This window comes from Pteronotus mesoamericanus, unplaced genomic scaffold, assembly GCF_021234165.1.
Source record: "Pteronotus mesoamericanus isolate MK-2021 breed Mesoamerican mustached bat unplaced genomic scaffold, CSHL_Meso_final contig_59, whole genome shotgun sequence".
NCBI lineage: Eukaryota > Metazoa > Chordata > Mammalia > Chiroptera > Mormoopidae > Pteronotus > Pteronotus mesoamericanus.
The window spans coordinates 3,017,720-3,040,516 of record NW_026555206.1 but is presented as its reverse complement, the minus strand read 5'-3'; the positions used below and the strand labels follow the sequence as shown (position 1 = coordinate 3,040,516).

At 36.3% G+C, this 22,797-nt stretch overlaps 1 pseudogene; it reads left to right on the top strand.

The window, feature by feature from the left end:
• The first annotated feature begins 4,656 nt into the window (after positions 1-4,656).
• On the top strand, positions 4,657-22,332 carry LOC129076304 (40S ribosomal protein S2-like; annotated as a pseudogene).
• Positions 22,333-22,797: the final 465 nt, after the last annotated feature.

Below are 22,797 nucleotides of genomic sequence, written 5' to 3'. Positions count from 1 at the left end.
GACCTACATGGCAAGGAACTTAGGTGTTCAGCCAACAGCCAGTGAGGAACTGAGGCCTGCCTGCAGCCAATTGAGTGAGCTCAGAAGCAGGGCCTCCAGCTCCACATGACTGTGGGCCTGGCTGTCAGCTTGACTGTGACCTCATAAGAGACTCTGAGGCAGAGCAATCCATGGAAACAGTGAAATAATGGATGTTGTTTTAAGACACTAAGATTTGGAGTAATTTTTACACATTTACAGATAACTAAAATACTGACCTGAGATATTTGGAGAAAATATATAACAAGAGTTTAAAGAGGGCAACGTTCTTTGTAGTATGGATCTTTTTTATCTCTTCAATAAGTTTAGTCTGTGTTATAAAGTATGAACCTTCACTTTTTGAAGGGGTCTTTATCAGGCATCTGTGACATAAAGACTGCTTACGAGGGTCTTTATCCATGTATCCATATGAAGAGTTTGATATGGGTACATAGAAGCATGTTCTATCCCATTTACTCTTTTATTGAAAACTCAAAGGCCCAAACTGTGCTCATCTTTGTTATTGTTATTTTCCCTTTGTGCAATTAATAAAGGAAAAAAGTTCTTGCTGGTCTCAGAGAAGGCTAATTTATGGGAGGGGGGAGAAATAAACAATTAGATTGGTAATTCTATTGCCATAAAATGTCTTAATGTAAAAATTACATTATAAAGCTAGGCCATACAGTTTCTGAAGGAGGTTTTTTAGTGTACATTGCACATTAAAATATGTTTGTATATGCTGTTTAATTTGATGAATAGTGACATCTTCCCATTCAAAATGCCAAATCATGTTTGACAAAGAGTTCAAGAGGGACTGAAACAAAGCAAAAAGAAAAAGTTTGTGTAAAGAATTTTGACCCCCATCAAAACATGTTGGGGCCATATTCAGAGACCTGTACTAGGGTACCAAAATCAATGTCTTCCCCCAAACCATATGTTAGACATTATATGTTCTATGTATTTGGCTATTAAGAGAATTTTTAAATGTTAAAAATATTGTATTCCAAACTGTACTGACAAATTTAGGTCCTTCTTGATGGTAGCAAAAAAAAAAAAAAAGAAAATATTTTTTCTATGATTTCATTTGCATCTGACAATCGTGGCTTGGGTAATAGTGATAGTTATGAAGGTTATGAAAAGTGAAAAATCACTGATATTACTATGTTTTTGAAAAGTCAGTTGAGAGGCTCATGAATCAGATATGGCATACAAGACAGACAGAAGAGTCGAGGTGAAAATCAAAATTTGCCCTGAAAGGCAAGACAATCTGTAGTGCTATTAACTGTAATTGAGAACACTGGTAGATTAAAGGGTGCTGGTAATGGGCAATGAGTCAGGAGTTCTCTTAAACTTTTATTACTTATTTACATCTAACTGTATTTGCCAAGTATGCAGTTGGATTTACAAATCAATAACTCAAGAAAGAAGTTGTCATTGAAAAAATAAATTTAGGTATCATCAGATTACAGATAGTTGTGGTAGCTGGTCTCTAAAATGGCCCAAATGATTTCTGGTATACCTGGCTCCTGGTATTCATGACCCTGTTTGGTCCCCTCCCACATTTTATCAGAGCTGGCTCATGTAAGAAACAGAATGTGCCAAAGGAGGCTGTGGTTGATATAAGTAAGGAAAACTTTCTTGGAAACTGGAGCAAAAGAGATACTTTCATGTAGTGGCAAAATGTTTAGCCACACCGTTCCCTACGTTAATGAGGAAAGCAGAAAATGTTCCTAATGAATTTGGTTATCTAGCTAAGGAGATTTTCAGCCTAGTGTTAAAGATACCACTTGTTTTCACCTTGCTGTTCATAGTAAAGTGTGAAATGAGAGACTGAAAGAACTCTTAAACATGAAGAAATTGAGATCAATGGTGTTGAAAATTCTCAGGTTCTCTAGGAGGAAAATGATGCTAAAATTAAGAAGTAGCATCTAAAATTTTAGCAAACCCAGGGCACTGCTAGAAAAAACATGTCCAAAAGATAAAGCTTAGGGTGTGACAGTAAAATGTTGCCAAGACCTCAGAAAAAACAAAAGTGGTGCATCAGAATATCATCCTGTCAGACAACAGGACCTCTAAACTTTATGGAGTATAGCTTGCAGACATTCTTAATCAAATAATAGAGCTTTTAAGAAACGTAAGAGCATTGTTTCTCAGCTGGCTCAGCATAGAGTAGTGGTATGCAAGTATATCTTTTGTCTGATGTGTGGGACACATGACTTGTCTTTTTAGTTTCACAGGCCTTCACATTTAGAGAGAAATTGAATTTGAGTAAAGGTACTTAAGGATTTAAAGAGCTTCAATTGTACCTGAGCCTAATCCCTGCATTCTGGTACTTACACACTTGCCTAGACCTCTCACACCTTGTATTGAGGTTAGCCTATGTGAACAATAGAAAATGGAAAAAATGATGATATGTTACCTCTAGGGCTGTATTATATGACATTGTGGTTTCTGCGTAGTTCTCTTGGAGTACTTGCTCTGGAGAAATTTAGGTCATCATGTTGTGAGGACACTCAGTCAACACTCTAGAATGTTCCTTGTCAAGAGGAACTGAGTCCTTCTTCCACCATCCAGGAAGAATCTGAGGCCTATTTGCAATAAACACATGAAAAAGCCAACTTGGAAGCAGATCCCTCAACTTCAGTCAAGACCTCAGATAATCTTTGGATTAGCTGACAGGTAGACTGCAACTTCATGAGACCTTGAAATAAAACAACTCACCTAAGCCACTGAGAAAGCCTTGCCCCCCAGAAACCAGGTGAGGTTTGTTGTAAAGGTTTGTTGTATTAAGATGCTAATTGGGGAGTAATTTATTATGCAGTGACGGATAACTAATAGCATGGTGTGTAAAGCCACAGGTCAAAGGAGATCTCCTAGAAAGTGAAGGTAGGTGGAGAAGTCATGTTGTCAGAGGTCTGAAGCCTAAGGCCTATTGGTGTTTAAGTATCAGATGCAGGGAGATGAGATATAACTATTTGATTTTGGCAAATTACTGGCATTTATTTTCCCAATCCATCAGATGGCAATAGAACCCCCTACAGTGATGTATGAGATAACATTTGTAGTGTGTAAAATATAGTGTCTGTAATATTATAGAGTCTCAACTGGCGCTATTTTTCTTCTTCCTTATTTCCTGCTTACCATAGGTTTAGGTTTATATTCTGATAAATAGAACAGGATCTCAGATGTTCAGATAATCATTGTGAAGTGTGTAAAATTTGCAAAATCATTTTCAAACTGGGCTGATTGTGCTCTTTGTAAATATCTTCCTGTCCCTTTAAATTGGTCAGTAGAAGAATATTATCAAAAATGCATCTGTATATTTATAATTATATGCAAAATATTGCTGGTGGAGAAGAATTTTAAGAACTCTGTACAGAATGATTTGAGTTTTACTTTTAGCATTATTCAAGTTCATTATTATTTTGTCTGACGGTTGAGAAATTTCTATTGAGTGGTATACTCTTTTCTAGATAAAAAACCCTGGGAGTTTTTTTTTTTTTTTAAGCAGTAAGAAGTTTGAAGGTATCTGTTCAAAAAAGATGGGTACAAAATCTATTTCCTTAGAAATTATTTAATGTCATATTTAAAAAATACTATACAACTGAAATTTGAGATTAGCCATCAGGCATCTGACAAATTTTATCCTTATCTGTCAGTCAAATGTTTCAAAAAGATTTAACGATCTTGTATTTCATAGTGTACTGGCAAAATTAGGTTCTTGTTGATGGGAGCATAATGCATGAAAACTATTTATTTTTGCTTGATGCCCTGAGAAATTCAGGATGAAATTTTTGTAAAACTGTTTCTTATATTGTTGTGAAATGAATATTATGTCCAGATTACAAATTTAATTTTAGATAATGATGCTTATATTTTCAAAAGGGTGGGCCCAAAGAAAGTTTAAATATCCTTTTATATAAGCCTGCATAGAAAGGGAAATGTAACCTTGTCAGGGTGACATCCTGAGTCTTAAATGGAAAGTTCGTCTGCTGTATGAGCATGATGCATTTGTACTGCTAATAAAAATCTTAAAATTACGTTTTTTACCCTTTTGTCTGTGACTTTTCCAATTTATTTTCCTCTATCTTATTGGTATTTTAAGCAAGAGTAAAATATATTATAATCATTCACCTTTTGCCTCCTAAGATATAAATTTCATTTTAAGAAAAAGATATTTAGTGGGGGAAGAGAATGATTTTTATTTCCTGTTTCTATGTGAACTAGGTCTAGTTTCCTGAAAACAGACTCTGAGATGAAGATTAATGTTCAAGAAGTTTATCAGAAATTTTCCATGAAGGTGTACATAAAAGGGAGGGAAACAAGATTAGGTAGAATGAGAGGTTAAAGTGTAAAGCAGTATAGAAGTCTTGGGAGCTAGACTTAACCTTCATGTTTGCTCCAGTACCCCTTCATTGACTAGTCATTGCATGCAGCCTGCTGGTGGAGTGACAGAATGTTTGTAATGCCTCAAGAGAGCTACTCACTAAACATTTAAGAATTTGCACACTGGTTATTAATCTTTTGATAACGTAAAATCAGCCATCATGGGCATATTTCTTTGCTTTTGAAGCACCAGTTTACCAGCACAATTCTGGGTATCTTTTTGAGCAAGGCAGTTTTCTTCAGCAGGAGGAAATGTCTGGGGACATTTCTGGTGAGCCATTACCTGGCAACAATCCCAGAAGCCAGAGCAGTGACTGGGACATGAAAAAAGAGATTCAGGCTGTGCACCATGACCTGCACGACAGCCCACACTATTTATTGCCTAAATTTACTAGTTTTGTAGAGTAAGTTCAGAATTCCTGGTGGCCTCTCCTTGGGTAACTTAGAAAATGAAGATTAGTTAGTAGACCTGGAAGTCACATACTATGCTCATCCTCTTCCTTTCCCCTCTCTTTTACAATCCCTTGTATATTCAATATGCTTGGCTAGTACCTCCGCTGGTCTAGGTGGCATAACTGATGGGTAAACCTTATCTTCATAGCTAAGAATTCTTCATATATGGTTGTTATACCTATTTACTATCAAAATTGGGCAATAAAGTACCAAATGACTCCCAAAGGGATCACCTATGTGGCAAATTTAATTATCCCTGCCCCCATAAATCCTACCACTTCCTAATGGTCAGAGTGAACATCCTCTGACAGAATGTTACTCATCTTTTTGCTTCTTGTCTCTTGACACAAAGAACATGAAACAAGTGTGTAAAAGCCTGAAAATAAAGTTGAATGGGACTCTAACTATGTACCCTGGTGTGTTACCTCTCTGGGAACTAAAAGCTGTAAATCTTTAGAGTATAAAGTAATAGAGAATAGAAGTACATATTACTCACATGAGTTATTTCAAGTGGTAGTAATTAAAGCTTCTCTTGTTCCAATCTCTTTAATTTCTGAAGTCACCTATTCTGCTTATTAGAGACCTCACATGCTTCTATCTCCAAGCTGGCACTCAGTTGGGTTAGGGCAGCTTTAAGGTAGCATATATGTATAATGATACCTGTGGCCATATGTCTACTGACATAGCTCCTTTGGTGTGAAGTTGACCTCTTGGTTTATTGAGTGGTTATGCAGGATTCTGTGTTGCTGCATCAGTTATTATAAATATCTTTAGGTAGATAGTATGCCAGCTGAGGCCCTGTAGGCAAGAAATAAAAATCCGTACTCAGAATATATGCTGATTCCAGTCGAGATAAATAGCTGTCTTCTAAGGTAAGAGGGATCCAATATAATAAACCTGCCACCAAATAGTCTTATTGGTGGATATCTTATTAGGATATAAAGATGATTTATGTTGTGGGAGATTGAACATTTAGCAGAAGCAGTGTCTATGTCAGTCCTAGTGAGTGGGAACACATGCTATTAGGACAATGCATAGCTTTCTTCTCTGATTCAGTCATTACTCCATTCATGAGCTCATTGTATTAGAGATGGAGTGGTGGCTGGCAATGGTTGATTGATGCCAAACGGTGAGTTGCTCTGCCTACTCGGTAGTTCAGTACTTATTCCATTGAGTATGTTTTCTGGTAGGCATTAATATATAATACAAAGTCTTGGAAAACTGTGACCACTCCCATTGGTGCATCCACCTGTCTGTTTTCCAGGTTTCTTTGTCCTCCATCCTCCAATTTTCTTCTTCTAGGTCCATACAGATCCAGGCAGTCATCTACCATTGCTCATCAACCCATTGCCACCTTCTCTTGGACCACTTTCCTTTCCACACAACGTATATAACTGGATTTCTAAAGCTTGGACTTCTCTTTCCTATCAGCTTGTCAAAAAGCATACCTTCATGTGGTTACAGGTATGAACTGAAGGAGAAACACAGTGTAACATTAATAAAAGATATGGAGATTTGGAATTTCTACTCATGTAGCCAAGCCACATAATATTATCTGGATGTACTACGTTCACATTACAATGAATTGTTGTAGACTGGTCCAACTTACAACTTTATGAATTCGACAGGGTATAGGTATGGCTACATGGTCAAATGGTGTCCATTTTCAGAAATTCTGTAGGGATGCAGTAGCAGACCAGCAGCTGTTTGTCAAGTGTTGTATATTTGTCCACTGCAAGGCAAGAACTCGCTACAGATCCATTGGAGTCTAATTGTAATTTTTCTCTTGCAGAATTTAACAAATATCCATGGCCCATTTACAATCAGAGTGAGGTATTCTAGATAATATGTATCTTCTAAGTAAAATGGGCCAACTGGAATAATTAAACTGAAGCTTTTTTGTGCATTAGGCCCTATTCAAGTCTGGAAGCCTTCCAAGCATGTGCTTCTTTCCAGTGGTGGAAGGAGTAAGATGGCATAATATACCCTTTATTAAAGGTGGGACATCATGGCATACCTTAAGCTTCTGAACATCTTAAAATTTCACTGATGTGGCACAAACCCTCAAATTTCTCTAATGTATTTCTGATCTTCCAGAGCACTTGAGTCACAAAAAGTTCTTTAAAGTACTTAGAACTTTGTATGCAGTTTGTCTGGTTACCAAAGAGATGGTCTGCATGATCTCCAAGTGATCTAGTTCCCTTCCGACTGGAGGGTGTACCCAAAAATACCAGAATTATCCTCTGGAGAGTGGGCTCCTTGTACTAAAGGCTTCCCCACTAGCTGAGTGTTCTAAGAACCCATCTGTATCCGTGTACCAGCTGACATTGTTGTGAGAGGCTGTGTTTCAACCTCAGTGAATTTTTTGGAAGAATTTTTCAACACATTTGCCCATTTCATAATGGGTGATTTACAAGTGCACCTACCCACACTAAGATGAGTCTTCAGCTGTTTTTGACCAAAAACGGCATGACCCCTGTGCGCGACCCTCCCCATTTACCTGATCGTGACCTGAGCAACTTTTTTCTTATTTCCCCAGATGAAAAAAAAGTTCTCAAAGGAAAATGTTTGCCAATGTGGGAGATGTGAAATAAAAAGACATCAGAAGCACTTTTAAAAATCGATAAGTTCAAAAACCATTTTGAGCAGTGAAAAAAGTCTCAATAGGTATACTGCACCAAATGGAGGGTACTTTGAAGGTGACTGAAGTTTACACATATAAGAATAAATAATACACAATTTTTAATAAATAAACTCTGTTTGGGGGGTCCCTTTTGTATATTATGACAGAGTATGAGAATTTATCTACACTTAGGACATGAATATAACATACACTGTTTCCATCTCACATTCATGTGAGTCATTTCTAATTCTCTATCCTTACATAGCTGGAAATTGGATGTGTTTGCTAATTATTCCCATGTTACTGTGCTCATTAGCTCTAGCAAAGATTCCCTTCTGGCCAATTTGCTGCAATTGAGGCTACTATTTTGTTGTGATTAGAATAGTGTGCTATCAACTGGCATGATATATCTCATGTTTGAAGGGGCCAGAATAGTGAATTAAATGGGACTATCATGAGGACCACCATGTGTACAAAATTTAATTCATTAAAGTTGTCACTAATCTCTGCTTCTTCACTATGTGATATTTAACTTCTTGTTTTGGTACAATTTTGAATTTTCAGAAGAGCTGAAAAACAGTATAGAAAGTTCCCGTTACAACTCAATTAGTTTACATAATCATGTTAATATCTTTCATAACCACTTATCAAAACTAAGAATTAACAATGGTATAATACTATTATTCAACTACAGACTTTATTCAGATTTCACTAGCTCCTTAAGTCACATCCTTTGTTGTTGTCTTCCAGAACCGAGCCCTCCATACTACATTGCATTTAGGTGTCATGTTGCCTTATATAAATTAAACCCATGCATGAGGAGATGCATGCATGCCTAATAGAATGTCTAAAGTTGAAAAAAAAATTGACAATACCAAATGTTGGCAAGAATGTGGAGCAACTGGAATCCTTATGTATACCTGGTGGAAATGCGAAATGGCATAGTAATTTTGGAAGACCACTTGGTAGGTTCTTATAAATATAAGCATATTACCCAACAAACTACCTGCTAGAAATATAAAAATATATGACCACACAAAACCTGTACTAGAATGTTTATAATAGTTGTATTTAAAATAGCCTCAAACTTAAAATGACTCCAATGTGCATCAACCAGTTAATGGGTAAACAAATTGTGATACAATATAATGAAATACTTCTCAGCAATAAAAAACAATGAACCACTAAAACATGCATAAACATGGGTGAATCCAAAAAGTCTTACACAAAGAGTACATATTATATAATTCTGTTTAAATAATATTCTGAAAAAGATCAAACTATCGGGAGAGACATCAGAACAATGGTTGCTTTGAACCAGAGGCTGGGGAAGAGGATTGACCAAAAAAGAGAGGAGGCTGATGGAGATACAGGTATTCACCTGTGGTTTAGGCCTCTTTGCTTTTAGGAAAGACATGCATCACTGCCTATTTTTGCTAACCAAAAGAGATCTAGAAAGGATTTTTGCTCTTAACCACAGAAGGAGAAAAGCAAAAACAGGGTTCAGTGTTTGTTTTGCAGCATCCTTTATAGTGGCAGCAGCATGAGAGCAGCGAGTGGCCCTGGCAAGCTCCTTCCCTGGGAATCCACTCAGCATCGAGCTGCCATCACTTTGAACTGAGTCTGTGAGCATCTGCACTTTATCTCCATTTATTTTGTGCCTCTGTTAGCAAGATGGATCCTAAGGCATCAGAAAGGCCTAAGAGAACTTGTTAAGGATCTACACTTAGTGTAAAACTGAGCATAATTAGGTATTTTGATTAAGGTTGAAAGAAAGACATTGTGCATGTGTTGAATTTTGGGTCTAGGACGCTAAAAATTATTTCCATATAAACTACTGATAATTGCTCCTTCACTCTATAGCATTTTGGCTGACAAAGTTTTTATAAAAAATTCTATACTTTTGGATAGTAGGGGAAACATGTAGTTTGTATTTTTACTGTGGTGGTGGTGTTTATGTGACTATATATTTGTCAAAACTGACCAAATTAAAATTGTGCACAAAAGTAAATTTTATCATGTAAATGTTAAAACAATAAATTTCACCAAAAAGAAAGATGTAGTCATCCACACTTATTGATTTTATTTTTCATCCTTAAAGTGAGCATCATTCAATAGAAAGATTTATGGTTCTTAAGAAATTGACAGTTTGAACACAGCAAAACAGATTGTTCAAAAACACAAGTTCATTCTGCTTCTCTGCCTCCCTGAGCACCTCACAGATTTCTCTTCAAGTTTCTCAGGGTGCGTTTAGAAGCAGCAGTTCTATGTCACTTGCCCATGGAGGACTCAAAAGTGCCTGGCATCAACTAAGTTGTTTTATTAGTCAGATTTTATCCAGCTCTAAGTGTTATAGTAAAAATTTGTTAAGGGCAAAACAACTCCACTCCTGTTTATCTTTGATCCTATTGTTAGATGAAAGATGCTCTATGTCCCCTATCCCTGCATAGATGGCACTTCCCTGTCCCCACTACTCCACACCTGATAATGTTGAGCAAAGAGGCATTTATAAATTGCAGTGACAAAAGTCCTAAAGAAGCAGGCTACTTTATGGGGACAATGTTAAAATGTGCTTATTGATACTGAAATTCAGTCCACTTATTATTTTTTTACCAGCTCTACAATCAGAACTCAAAACTGAGCCCCTAGGTTAATGTGGGCATTTGATGTCTGCCTGACATTCTTTCTACGCAAAAGGCTGTGCTTGCAATATTCATCTGAAGGGTAATTAGGAGTTTTAAAGTTAAATGGCACTTACAGGGCATTGTACAGTATGAAATTCTGAAAGTTTTTTGATAAATGGGGGCAAAGGAAATTAAAATGAATGTAATTAAAAGAAAATGTGACTCGTATGAGGTAAGAACCCTCTTGATTGCCCAGGTTTAGATGCTATTGATGTCTCATGTGATTACAATGTGGGGAAATTATAGGCTTCTTGGTGTTTACAGAGAAGTTGATGCCTGAAAAACTGGAAGGGATCTCTCCGTAATAAATTTAAGCATATTTTAATTGAGCAAGATGATGTACTATAGTAGTTAAGAGTTTAGGATTTGGAGTATAGCAGACCTTAACTGAAATTTTAATTCTTCTGTTTTCTAGTAAGTGACATTGGATGAGTCATAAAAGCCCTCTAAATCTCCAATCTTTCCTCTGAAAATAGGGAATACAAACATTATTTAACTTGGTAAATTAAAGATAGCATAAATATGCGGAACATGTCTGGTGTGGTGCTGGCTCACAGAAAATGAATAAGAAGTAGAATTCAGAGTTTTATAATCATCAGTATTATCATTTTAAAATTTTACCTCAAAACTAAAAGGGTTCGTCCACTCAGTTTTCAGATGTACATCTGATAGGTCTGAATATTTTGGTTTCTTAATAAGTGCTGGTGTGGATATATGTGGATGTTTTGCATTCATAAGTAGATATTCATCTGCCTCACTTAGATCTAGTAAATGAAAAATAAGAGCTCTATCTAAGCAATAAAAAACATCTGAATATTGAGACTATAGAGGATAAAATGTTTATACTTTAAATGTAATATAAAAATAAATTTAAAATTATTAAACTCAATATAAAAGAGCACAAATGAGTTATTTGTCATACCAAGAAATTAAGAGAAAACAAAATAAAAATATGAATTGCTAAAATATCTAGGGGTACTGCTGAATCACAAAAATATATATATATTATGTATTTATTTTTCCCAGTCCATCATATAATCAAACTATAAACCCACAAACTGGTTATCAAAAAGGGACTACCATGCATAATCAGGAGAAATTAGAAAAAGGTTATAAAGGTCTATTTTCTTTTGTCTTTTCATTTATTAATATATTTCCTTTAGCAAAATGTGAATCATGAGAGTTTAATTTTGTTTTCCAATTTGAGATGATACTTTGAAAATTATTGGGTTTACATAACAAGTATTGCAGGAATTCTGCCAATTAAAATCTATATTATAGGATGACAGTATAAACAAAGCATGTAACCACGTGCTTCCCTATCCTACTTTCATTAAAATCCACATAAAGCTAAAGGAAAATTTTTATTTATCACTGGATGTTTTGCACATTCTAAGACTTCAAACATTTTCCCTATATATAGCAGAGATTTAATGGAGATATAACTTTATATATACCTCTTACTTACCAGGAACTTAATAGAGGAAATTCTCAAAGAATCTGGATATGTTTTTTCATTTAGCGAGGCAAGAGCTAAGAGGGGGGCAAGTGGAAGAAATAGCACTTGGAACCCCTCTTGGCACTGCTGATGGGTGATATTGGTGAGTCCTTGTTTGGGGGTTGTGGGTAGGAGATGCATCCTCAGCCACAGGAGGCAGTCCTAGGATGGAATTTTCTCTCCTGTTGTGGCAGCAATTGACCAGTAGAGACACTGTGTTTCTGGTCAAGCAAGAAAGTCATATAGAAAAATTGTCCTACCTCAGAGACATTTTCCACAAGAAAAATAGGGTAGAGACAAATCCCCTAGCTGGGCTGCCCATATAGCTTGATCCCTCAGCACACTGTTTTGGGCATCAGAACAGCCCTGTCAATTTGCTCCAACCAGTGGTTAAGGTTGAAGCTGAGGTTAAGGTCGGATCAATGGATACTGTTAGAAACCATGAAGTACTAAGAGAAAAAAAAAAGAAAAGAAAAGAAAATGAGCCCACTTAATTTATGGATAAGCACCGAGGTGATCTTGCTGAATATTCCCTTATTCAGAGAGATTATTTCATCAAAAACTGGCATAAAACCTATGAAAAGGTCCACATCAATAAAGAAGGAGAATGATGTAACTAGAAATATTCAGAAGAACAGATATATGTATATGCATCTCTAGTCTCATACCTATATCTATATTTAAGTGTATATTTTCATTTATGTATATCTATCTAATGTTTCTATGTCTAATCATAACAGTTGCTTGCCTTATTCAGATTTTGTGTGCTGGTGAGATTTCTCAAACTAAACTTTATTAGAGAAGGTTATGAAATGTAATTTAAAGATTCTTAATAAAAGACATAGAGATGAATGCATATCAGTACTAAACAAGATGCTCCAGGTAACATTCTAATGAGATCTGTCCTTACGGAAGACCAGCAGCTAGTTTATATGAAGGAAGTAATATCATCATGTATATCTTGTGCACATGTGTGTGTATACATATATAAACCAATTTTGTTTATTGTCCAAGTCATCAGTAATATTTATTGACTACAAACTATAAAGACAGATCTGAACACAGACTTGTTCCCTGTTGTGGATAAGACATATTTTAGGACAAAAAATGTCTGTATCACAGGGACCTCTTAGAGTTAGAATTTTTCTTACAGAAGTGTAAAGCATTACCCCTGACAACTAGCTTTAGTAAATTTTAAGTTTCTGTTTAAAAACAGTAAACATAGGTCAAGGAGCCAGACATATTAGCCCCTATTCACTATCATGTCCATCACATATAGATTTTTCTGAAAGCAAAATGTGAAAATAGTCAATGTTTTTAAAACAAGGTAGCGAACTTTTTCTGTAAAGGACCAGATAGTAATACTTCCGGTTTTGTGGGCTATATAGTTTGTGTCATGACTGTCAAGCCTGCCATTGTAAGGCAAAACTACCATAGACAATGTATAAATGAATGTGCATCACTGTATGACAAAGACAGGCAGTAGTTCAGATTTGTCCTTGGACCATAGTTTGCTGACTCTGATTTAGCGAGCATGTGGGCCCTATGGTTCAAACTAACAAAAAATAAATAAAATAAAATAAAAAGACACAATTTTTCATGGAACTGAATATCTTTATATTCAATACAGAGGAAGTAAAATTTAGATAATTAAAGAAAATAAGACTGTAATTCAATAATGCAATTAAGGTAATTTTTTTAAAGAATCACTTCAAAATTGACACTTTGGGGAGAACAACCATGTTTTGGGGAAAACAATCATGTTCCAGCAAGAAAGCCAACTAAAGTTCTGTAACAAAAACCTAAAAATAATGAATGAATTTTAATTTTTTAAATACATAACAAGGCATTCTATAACCCAGGTGAGAAAGAAAGAGAAGAGAATCTTCAGGTGCCAAAAACATAGAGAAAACAGAATATAAAATAATAATGACCTTATATCATAGTTGGGGCTTATATTGTGTTGGTAGTATGTATGTGTGTATGTTGGGGGAAGAGTTGAGAAAGTATTTTTACTAGAAATCAGAAGGTTGTTTTTCTTTTTTACTTAATTCTTTTTCTTTATTTTTCCCTTAATGTCAACATTTTAAAAGGTATGAAATATTTCAAGCATACCAATAGACAATAACACAATGTGCTGTAGTGCATCACTGTAGTGGAAGCTGTGGTACCCAACAGAAATCTGCCTGAAGGACCAAGGCAGCCACACATCCCCCCAGCAGCTGAGGGTTAGACAGCCAAGGACCCAGCTGCGGGTGACTCCAGGAACTGCTCCTGGCTAAAGGAAATTGGCTTGCCAAAATTTCTGCCTCTTTCCCAGGGTCAGCCTAAAACCTATTACTAGTCAAGGCAAGAGTCTCAATATTCAACACTTTTATCTCAATTTGGAAATCTCTGGAGAGCCATCCAACTCTACAGGGATCTTAAGATGGTGCAACTACTGTAACTAAATTGCAGTTTAGTTTTCTTTCTGCTCAATTCTTCTTTCCTCATTTCTTTTAGGAATTGTTCTTAAGGGCCCATATATCACTCACTGTCTCAAATTCTATTTCCAAGGAACTGGACCTAAGACAATCATTACCCAGCTTTATATATTAGTATCATTTCTTATTTGTTTAGATACTATTTTTATTTTTACCGGGGAATTACATTTTATAGGCACGCACTTAAATTCTCTCCCCATCTATGATCTCTAGATAAGTCAGCAATCTTTAATTCAGCTTTATAATTCCCATGAACATTTTTGTGTTTTAGCATATATTTATAAATCTATAATTGTATAGTAATTTTGCAATCATTTTAACACTATTATGGCATCACAGAATATATTTTGATCCATAGTATTTTTGTATTCAAATTGTTTTGAGGATTTATATTTGCTGATATATTTAGTTCTTTAAAATATCACTCACAGTAAATATGTCAAAATGTAGCAGCTGACAGGTTTCAAACTCAGACATATGCATCTCTGGTATATCATTTCCTAAAGGAATACTGAATGCTTCAAGATTAAAGATTTTTAAAAAGTAAATAAATGTTGAATACTTCAGGACTAAATATTTTTTCAAAAGTAAACTAGTATAATTCAAAGAAAAATAATGACACAAATATATTGTGTCCCTCCTCCACATCCATTTAGTCACTGGAGTCCAAACTGCCTTTTTGCAAAAGCCTTTTGCAGCATCACTCAAATCCACCTATGCATCTAGCTCCATCAGCAGCTGCATGCTTTTGTTCTGGCCCATCATTTCCAAATGTAGGTTCTATAGAAGGATGTTCCTCAAAAATGTTATGTGATAAAGGTACTCTTTGGTCAAATAATCCATTAATTATGGTAGCTATAGGCCTCTCTCGGATGTACATTTGCTTCTCCATATTAAAGGCAGCAAGAAATTCTGCAATAAATAAACCTATTCAATGTTTATGTAATTGGTATTTCCCAATTTTGTTTTTTCATAAAATTTTTTGCTTACAGACCTTACCTTTTGCCCACAGGACTAGTACACTGTGGACACACTTGTCAGCCACCACTCTAGTTATATTTTCTCTGTTCACTGTCCATCCTCAGACATTCTGTGAATTACCCATGTTGAGTATGCTTGTTGAGTCCACCCAATACAATGCTTTTTGTCCTTCTAAAGCATTAATACATCACCTCTACCGTTTTGACTGCCCAAGGCACTCCCTCAGCCACTAGAGAAGATCCTACTTAGTTAGAATCACAGCTTCTTTAATAATGGGTCTGTATTTGTCCTGTTCACTCTTGGTGTCTGGACAGTACCTGGCACAGAGATGGAATTCAATAAATGTGTGTTGAGTTCCTGGGGTAGATGACTGGATAAATATGTATTCTCATAGAATTAATGCACAATTACAATTATATTATATTACATTCATTTGTTTATACCTCTCTTCCACCAGACAGCAAGATCCTCAATGGCAGAAATTGACAGAAATGGTTACATCTGCAATGCTTAACACCATATCTGTCATGTAGTACATGCTCAAGACATTCTATTTGAAATTCAAGGGGTATGGATAGAAAAATGTGGAAGAAACTAAAAGAAAAGATAAGAAAGTCAAGGCTGAAATATTCTTCCAAAAATGTAATAGAGGACTACGTAAAAAAAGTCAGTTTAGAACAGTTAGCCTATTTCAAAACAACTTAGTTTTCACTCTTCCATGCAATATTCTTTCTTATTGCTCTCATTTTTCTATAGTGAGAGTGACTCTTAAAGATAAGCAGGAGTCCAAGTGTCAAGTCTCCTAAGAAATGTTAGGAAAAACACTGAGTTTGTGCAATTTATGAGCAGCTTCCAAGGTTTATGACACTGGCCTACCACTAGGATGGCACCTTCAGAGGAATAGTGTACTCAGAACAGGGGTGACTTCTTCCAAAGAGGTGAAAATACCCACAATCCAACGGTAAGCAGAAGTTATAATTAGATAACTTGCAAATTGTTTAGACTGTCATTATTCTTGTTACTGGTCTTAGTCAAAAGTATCATGGTTCAAATATTCTCTGATTATCTTAGCTTCATCATGCTTGATAATTCTTTCCTTTACCCAATTATTTGTGCCATTGCTTTTAAACCTGGAACCTACTGTTGTTGGACAAATACATTCTCCTGTATCTTCAATCTTCTTATAGCATTGTCCTTTAAATTCCATGCTTTTAGAAAAGCTCTTCCATAAGATGCCTTTTCTCTCCTGATCTTTCAAACATATTGATACATATCAAACACCTGAAATAACTCAGAGGAGAGAAGTGAGTTTAGCATTTTTTTCATCCATTTTGCCCTTGTTTTGTACCACTTCTTTCTTCACATTTACTGTATGAGGTTCATGCCAAACATCAATAGTAACTACCTCTTTACATTGATGCCATCTATTCACTCCACTCTACTTCTCTTGGTTTTTTCTTCTTCCATGGTTACTAATCTCCAGAGGACCAAGTAGGAAGTTTTCAACGTGTTTTCATATATATAACCCTATAATTTTCCAAGAGTAGATCAACACATGATTCTGAGTTCATGTGTGTGTATTCTTCAGTAGAGTATGAATCCTTGAGATTAACTATTGTCTCTCTTTTTTTCCATTATTGTACCCCAGTCTATGGTACAATATCTACTCCAAAATTTTACTCTACTAAATATTTGTTGAAGAACTGAATGATGATAGAGTACAACAGAGCAATAAGATCTAAGCCCCCATCTCAAACGGATCATTAACGCTCGACATTTTTCACCAGTGACCCTCAGTCCTATATAAAGCTATCGAACTGCCATTACCTATTGTGTTTTCTGAGCTTTTGTTCATTCATAGTTCAAATTTTATGCTCTGTGATGAACTGTTTGTATTCAGAAGGTGAGTTAATGGAGAATATTTTGTGGGTAACTGTTAATTTAGCTTAGAGAGGATGAGATAAGAATATGGAACCAAGTAATCTAGAAACTTTTTGCTGCTCTTCAACATTATGGGGAGACTTTCAGAACTACTACCTACTAACCCTACAAACCTGATACATAACATCACATCCCAGCGCCAATACTTGAGTACCTATACCATCAGTGAACAGGTCAATTTACTGTAAACTTATATTTATAACATGTATTTTAATTTGGTTCTAGATGAATAAAACAAAGATGGTCCCATATTAAGGACTTTGGTTCACAAAAATTGTTTCATATCTTCCTTAACCTCACTGCTCCTGTGAGGTCCTCCTAAATCCACATAACTTCTAAGATCACCATGCTATTTTCTACAAACTCCAAACTCTTATATTCACTCACAATTTGCATCTGTTTTGTTCCCCACATCTGCTTATTCAGTGTTAAGTAATCTCTACCTAAAGTCACCAGGGTCCCTGGGAGAGTTTATTGTTGATAAAGTCAGCTTCCTGAAACATCCTTTCCTTCCAATGGCCCGTTGATTTCAAAGTATGCCTTCCTTACTTAAATCTCACATTGATTCTTATAGTCCTGGATTAAGCTGAATTACAGTTAGAATCCTATAGTTGAGCAATAACTCTTACCTATAATTTTTCCTAAGATGTTATGAGTCAACTTAAATGAATCAAATTCAATCAAATTAAACTGTCTTTAACTAAAGCTGTTCAAATAAAGAAATGTTATAAAGACACAAGGGGTCTAATTTACCCTTTGTCTTCTAGATGAGACACAGCAGTCACTACATGCCTTCTCCAGAGACATGGCAACAATGTTTCAGTTCTCTTGACCTCTCTCTGACAACAGGGGGGCTATCCATTCATTTGTCCTGGAGAAAATTTAGAAGGAAATTAAGGTTTCAATTTAACTTTCAAATGAACAGTTTTCACACCCATCTTCATGGTTTTAGCTTTCTACATGCAACCTACCAGCTAGACAGTGGACCTTCACCATTACCATTATTTACTATGCTAGATGGAGCTGATAGTTTCTATTGTGTGGTCCAAGGGGAAAAAAAAAAAAACCCTTTGCTACTCCATTGCAATATTTGCCTTTACTTTTCAAAAATGGCAGACAGAATTTGGAATCTCTTTAATACAGTTTCTTCATCACCCTTTTAAAAGGGTGTTTATGAATGGTGGACTAATTTATCATCAATTAAAATATTTTGTTTACAATGCTATGTATATACGGTGCACTTTTTGTCCTCTATATTGTAATGGACAATACTTAATATTATAGTATATATCTTTCTATACATATCACATGAGAAAACACTGATATACTTAGCAACAATTATAACAAAATTATCCCTGAATACTCCCTAACCTATAGATCACATTTCCCCCAATCTCTTTCTGAACTACTTGGCTCTTGCTTTTTACATTCAGATAGACTTTCCCTTTGAACTCAGTGGACTCAGTCATATACTAACATTCTGTTCTACCCCATGAACAATTTGTTCTCTGATTCCCAGAACACCAACACATTAGTGTTTCAGAGTTGGCTAGGATATAAATATGTACCACCTATATTCTTAAAGAGTATCACTTATTAAATAAAGGTTTTAACTCATTGTCAGAGGAAATGAGCTGCTATTTTAAAGACAAACATTTGACTACTTAATACATTTAAACCTTCTATATAGCTGATATGATGACAAAAGTATCTATGGTAACATAAAGATATTGGTGCTTTAAAAAAGCTATTTGATAAAAATGCATCTGCACAAATAAAAAAAGAACAAACCAAAAAAGAAATATTCTAATAAGAAAACCTTGGAGAAATATGGAGTGTGGTATATTTTGTACATATTCCAACAAAGGCAGTAAATCAGTGGGGTTTTTTTTTCCTTTGAAGCCACATTAATGAGAACACAAATAAGGTTTTGAATTCTGATTCTCTAACTAATTAATTTTATGACCTTCAAAGTAATTCAACTTCTTCAACCTATAAGATAAGGAGTGGTTAGTCCATAAGAATGCAACAGACTTTGTGTGTCTATCAAATAAAACTTTCTGTGAATGAATTTAGCAGAGTAGTTAGCACATGTCAAGTGATCAGTCTTCAGTAGCTCTCTATAGTACATTAATTGCAAAGAGGAAATCCTTGACTTTATTTCTTAGAAGGAATATTTATTAGAGAGAGAATCATTAAATATGACAAAATATTTTCATAGAGTAAACAAAGGGAAGATACTTGCATTTATGGAAACGATACATACACAAAAACACAGTTTTCTTAAGCCAGAGTAAAAGGAGATGAATTCCAAAGTTTCCCTAAAGAATAGCCATCCATTCAGAAACTACAGAATAGTAGAAAGAACAAAAGACATGGAACCAGAAAGCCTGAACAAGTCCTAGACCTCTGAACTTCAACTTCCTTATCTATAAAATATCTGATTTTTGTTTTGAATGGAAATTAAAGGTATAAAACAATAGGGGACAACTGCACAATACATGGTATCATTTAATCAATCTATCAGCAAGCATTTAGTAAGTGCTTCCTGAAAGTTTTATTCTGGGCTTAGTTTTGTCAAGCATAACAGGAAAAATGCTACCAGGATAAAGTCTCTGTGATTTCAACATACTTTGTTCATTATAACACATAATTCCTGAAAAATTAAAAGTATAATAACAGGTGTTTATTAATCTACTTAAATAGCAGGGGGAAAGCTGGCACTTCAGGGGAAGGCAATCAGCCCTGCCTAGTATGGCTCAGTGGATTGAGAGCTGGATTTCAAAGCAAAGTGTTGCTGGTTCAATTCCCAGTCAGGGAACATGCTTGGGTTGCAGGCCAGGTCCCCAGTAGGGGACACGTGAGAGGCAACCACACATTGGTGTTTCTCCCCTCTTTTTCTCCTTCCCTTCCCCTCTCTCTAAAAAATAAATAGTTTATAAATTTTTTTTTTAAAAGAAGAGGGCAATCATTCAAGGCTGCAGGGTATATATGTGCCCCCATCCCCATTAGATGTTTAAACGTGAAAAACTGCTCATAGTTGGTTAAGTTAAAATATCCTTTTTATTTTTTCTTGAGTGATTAATATATCACAACCTTCTTTTTGTTTCTAACCCACACCTCAGTGAGACAGGTCATGATTTTTTATAGATAGCTTTCTCTTATCTTATCAATATGAGTTTTCTCATATTGCTTAAACACCCTTTTTCCCCAAAATTAAAAAATGTTCCTCATAAATTTCATACAATAAACAGTTAATGATATTTCTTCCCTATTAAAATCTACTACTTGCTATTGTTGCAAGTGATAGCAAAAAAAGTCAATGAATGGGATAAATTTAACCAAGTGTAGATCCTATATAGATCCTAAAAGGCTACTTAATAAGCCTAAGCTACCCATTTATTACAATGCTTTGTAAAAGAGACTACATTCTTCTAGTGTCATTACACCCTTGCAAGATTTGTGAATCTCTTTGAATTCTTGTGTAAAACATACAGGAACTACTTAGGAAAACCAAAAATACATGAATATCACTTACACATATACAACAAAACTAGGTTACAAAATATCTCCATGAACAGCAAAATACACCAATAGCTACAAGACAGGCATTGCACCACTGTTCATGTGGGAAGAAAAAGAAAGCAGTAAGGGTGGCATCCTTTGGAACTGAGAAGTCACATGGAAGAACCAATAGATGTTTTCTGTAAGACGATTTGAGAACCGTGGCTGAAATGGGGGAGGAGTTTGCTCTCCCAAAACAGCAAGTGCTAGGGGCCAGGTGCGGAAGTGCTAAAGAGCTGTGGCAGCCCAGCCCCTGAGAACTCTTGCAATAGACTCCAGAATCCCTTTGCGTGGGTCCTTCACTGAACAGGAACTTCTGGGAGCTGAATTAAAATTGAGCATTGCCACATCTAAAAGATCAGAAAAATTAATTTCAAGTAAAAACACCCAGAAAATCCTCAAATCACTATAAACAAAATTGTTTATTTCCCTCATCAAATAATAAAGGTAACAATAACAGAAAGAAATATTTGGAGGAATAAGAAATGTGAGATTAAACTTCAAACAAAAGACTTATAAGACAAAAATGAGAATCAAGAACAGACTAAATCCATTACAGACTGTGGGAGGAAGCTATAAAGATGAGCCCACAAAACAAACAAACAGTTACTCACTTTTAAAATGAGCTAGAAGATATTAAAATGATTTAGGATATGAAGGGAAAACATGAATAATTAGCAAAAATCAGAAATAGGGTTACTGGACTTAAGAAGAATAATAAATTATATCAAAAATTAAAACAAAAGTAGAAGGAACAAGTGGAAGAAAAATATCTAATGTCTTAAGAAATGGAAGATGAGCTTCTTTTCCCAGAAAACACCAAAAGATGAAAGAAGCATGACGTGTGGAATGGCCCAGAGGCCCCGGGGGCCCTGGAATGGGAGGCTTTGGTGGTTTCCTTGGAGGGTTTGGCAATGGCTGTCTATGGCCGTGGCCAAAAAGTTAAGGTCGGAGGTGAGGCCGCAGAGCTTATGGAGTCAAGGCTGAGGGCAAGGAGTGGATCCCTGTCACTAGCCTGGGCTGCCTGGTCAAGGACATGAAAATCAAGTCCCAGGAGGAGATACATCTCTTCTTCCTGCCTATCAAGGAATCTGAGATCACTGGCTTTTTTGGGGGGGCATCCATCAAGGATGAAGTTTTAAAAATTATGCCCATGCTAAAGCAGACATGTACAGGCCAGAGGGCCTGGTTCAAGGCATTTGTATTCACTGGAGACTACAATGGGCATGTTGATCTGGGTGTTAAGTGCTCAAAGGAAGCAGCCACTGCCATCTGGGACCATCATCCTGGCCTTGCTGTCAAGATCAGCAAGCTCCACACCATCCCTTGCAAGGTGACTGGCCGCTGTGGTTCTGTGCTGGCAGGCTTCATCCCTGCCCCCAGGGGCACTGGCATCATCTTAGCCCCTGCGCTCAAAATCTGCTGATGAGAGCCAGCATTGATGAGTGCTATACCTCAGCCAGGGGTTGCACTGCCACCCTGGGCAACTGCACAAAGGCTGCCTCCAATGCCGTCTCTAAGATTTACAGCTATCTCACCCCCAATCTCTAGAAAGAGACTGTGTTGACCAAGCCTCCCTGTGAGGAACACACTGACCATCTTGTAAAGACTCACTCAGGGGAAAGAAAATGGCAGCTGAGTAGGTGGAAGCTGAGGCAACTTGCTCTTGCCTTCAACTCAGATTCTTGGCTGATCTTCTGACAAATATGAACAATCAATGGCATCTTAGCTCATATGAAATTTTGAAGCCAAGGAGTACAGAAGAGTCTTCCCAACAGACAGTAAGGAGAGTTTATAAGTTGAAGGGGAAATACCATATGCATGGCACATGGAGCAATGGAGAGACTAGTCAGAAATTGCAGCTTTGTGGCTCCCTTCCCTCTCAGGGTAGGGGGTCCCAGCCCCACACAGGGAATCCCCAGACCTGGCCAGGAGTGATGTGGGAGAATATACAACATCAGGGAGATCCAGTCTTCATACCTACAATAAGCAGCACATCCATAGTTGCAGCGCCAAATGCCAACCTGGGGAGTGCCAGACAGAGAGGGACTCTATCTCCCAAAATGATCAGGGACTGCACCTGGATTGAGCAGAGGCAGGCTGCAGCCAGCCATGACCATGAGAGACTTTTGACTTTTTGGAGAGGTTGTGTGCACGGAAGACTAG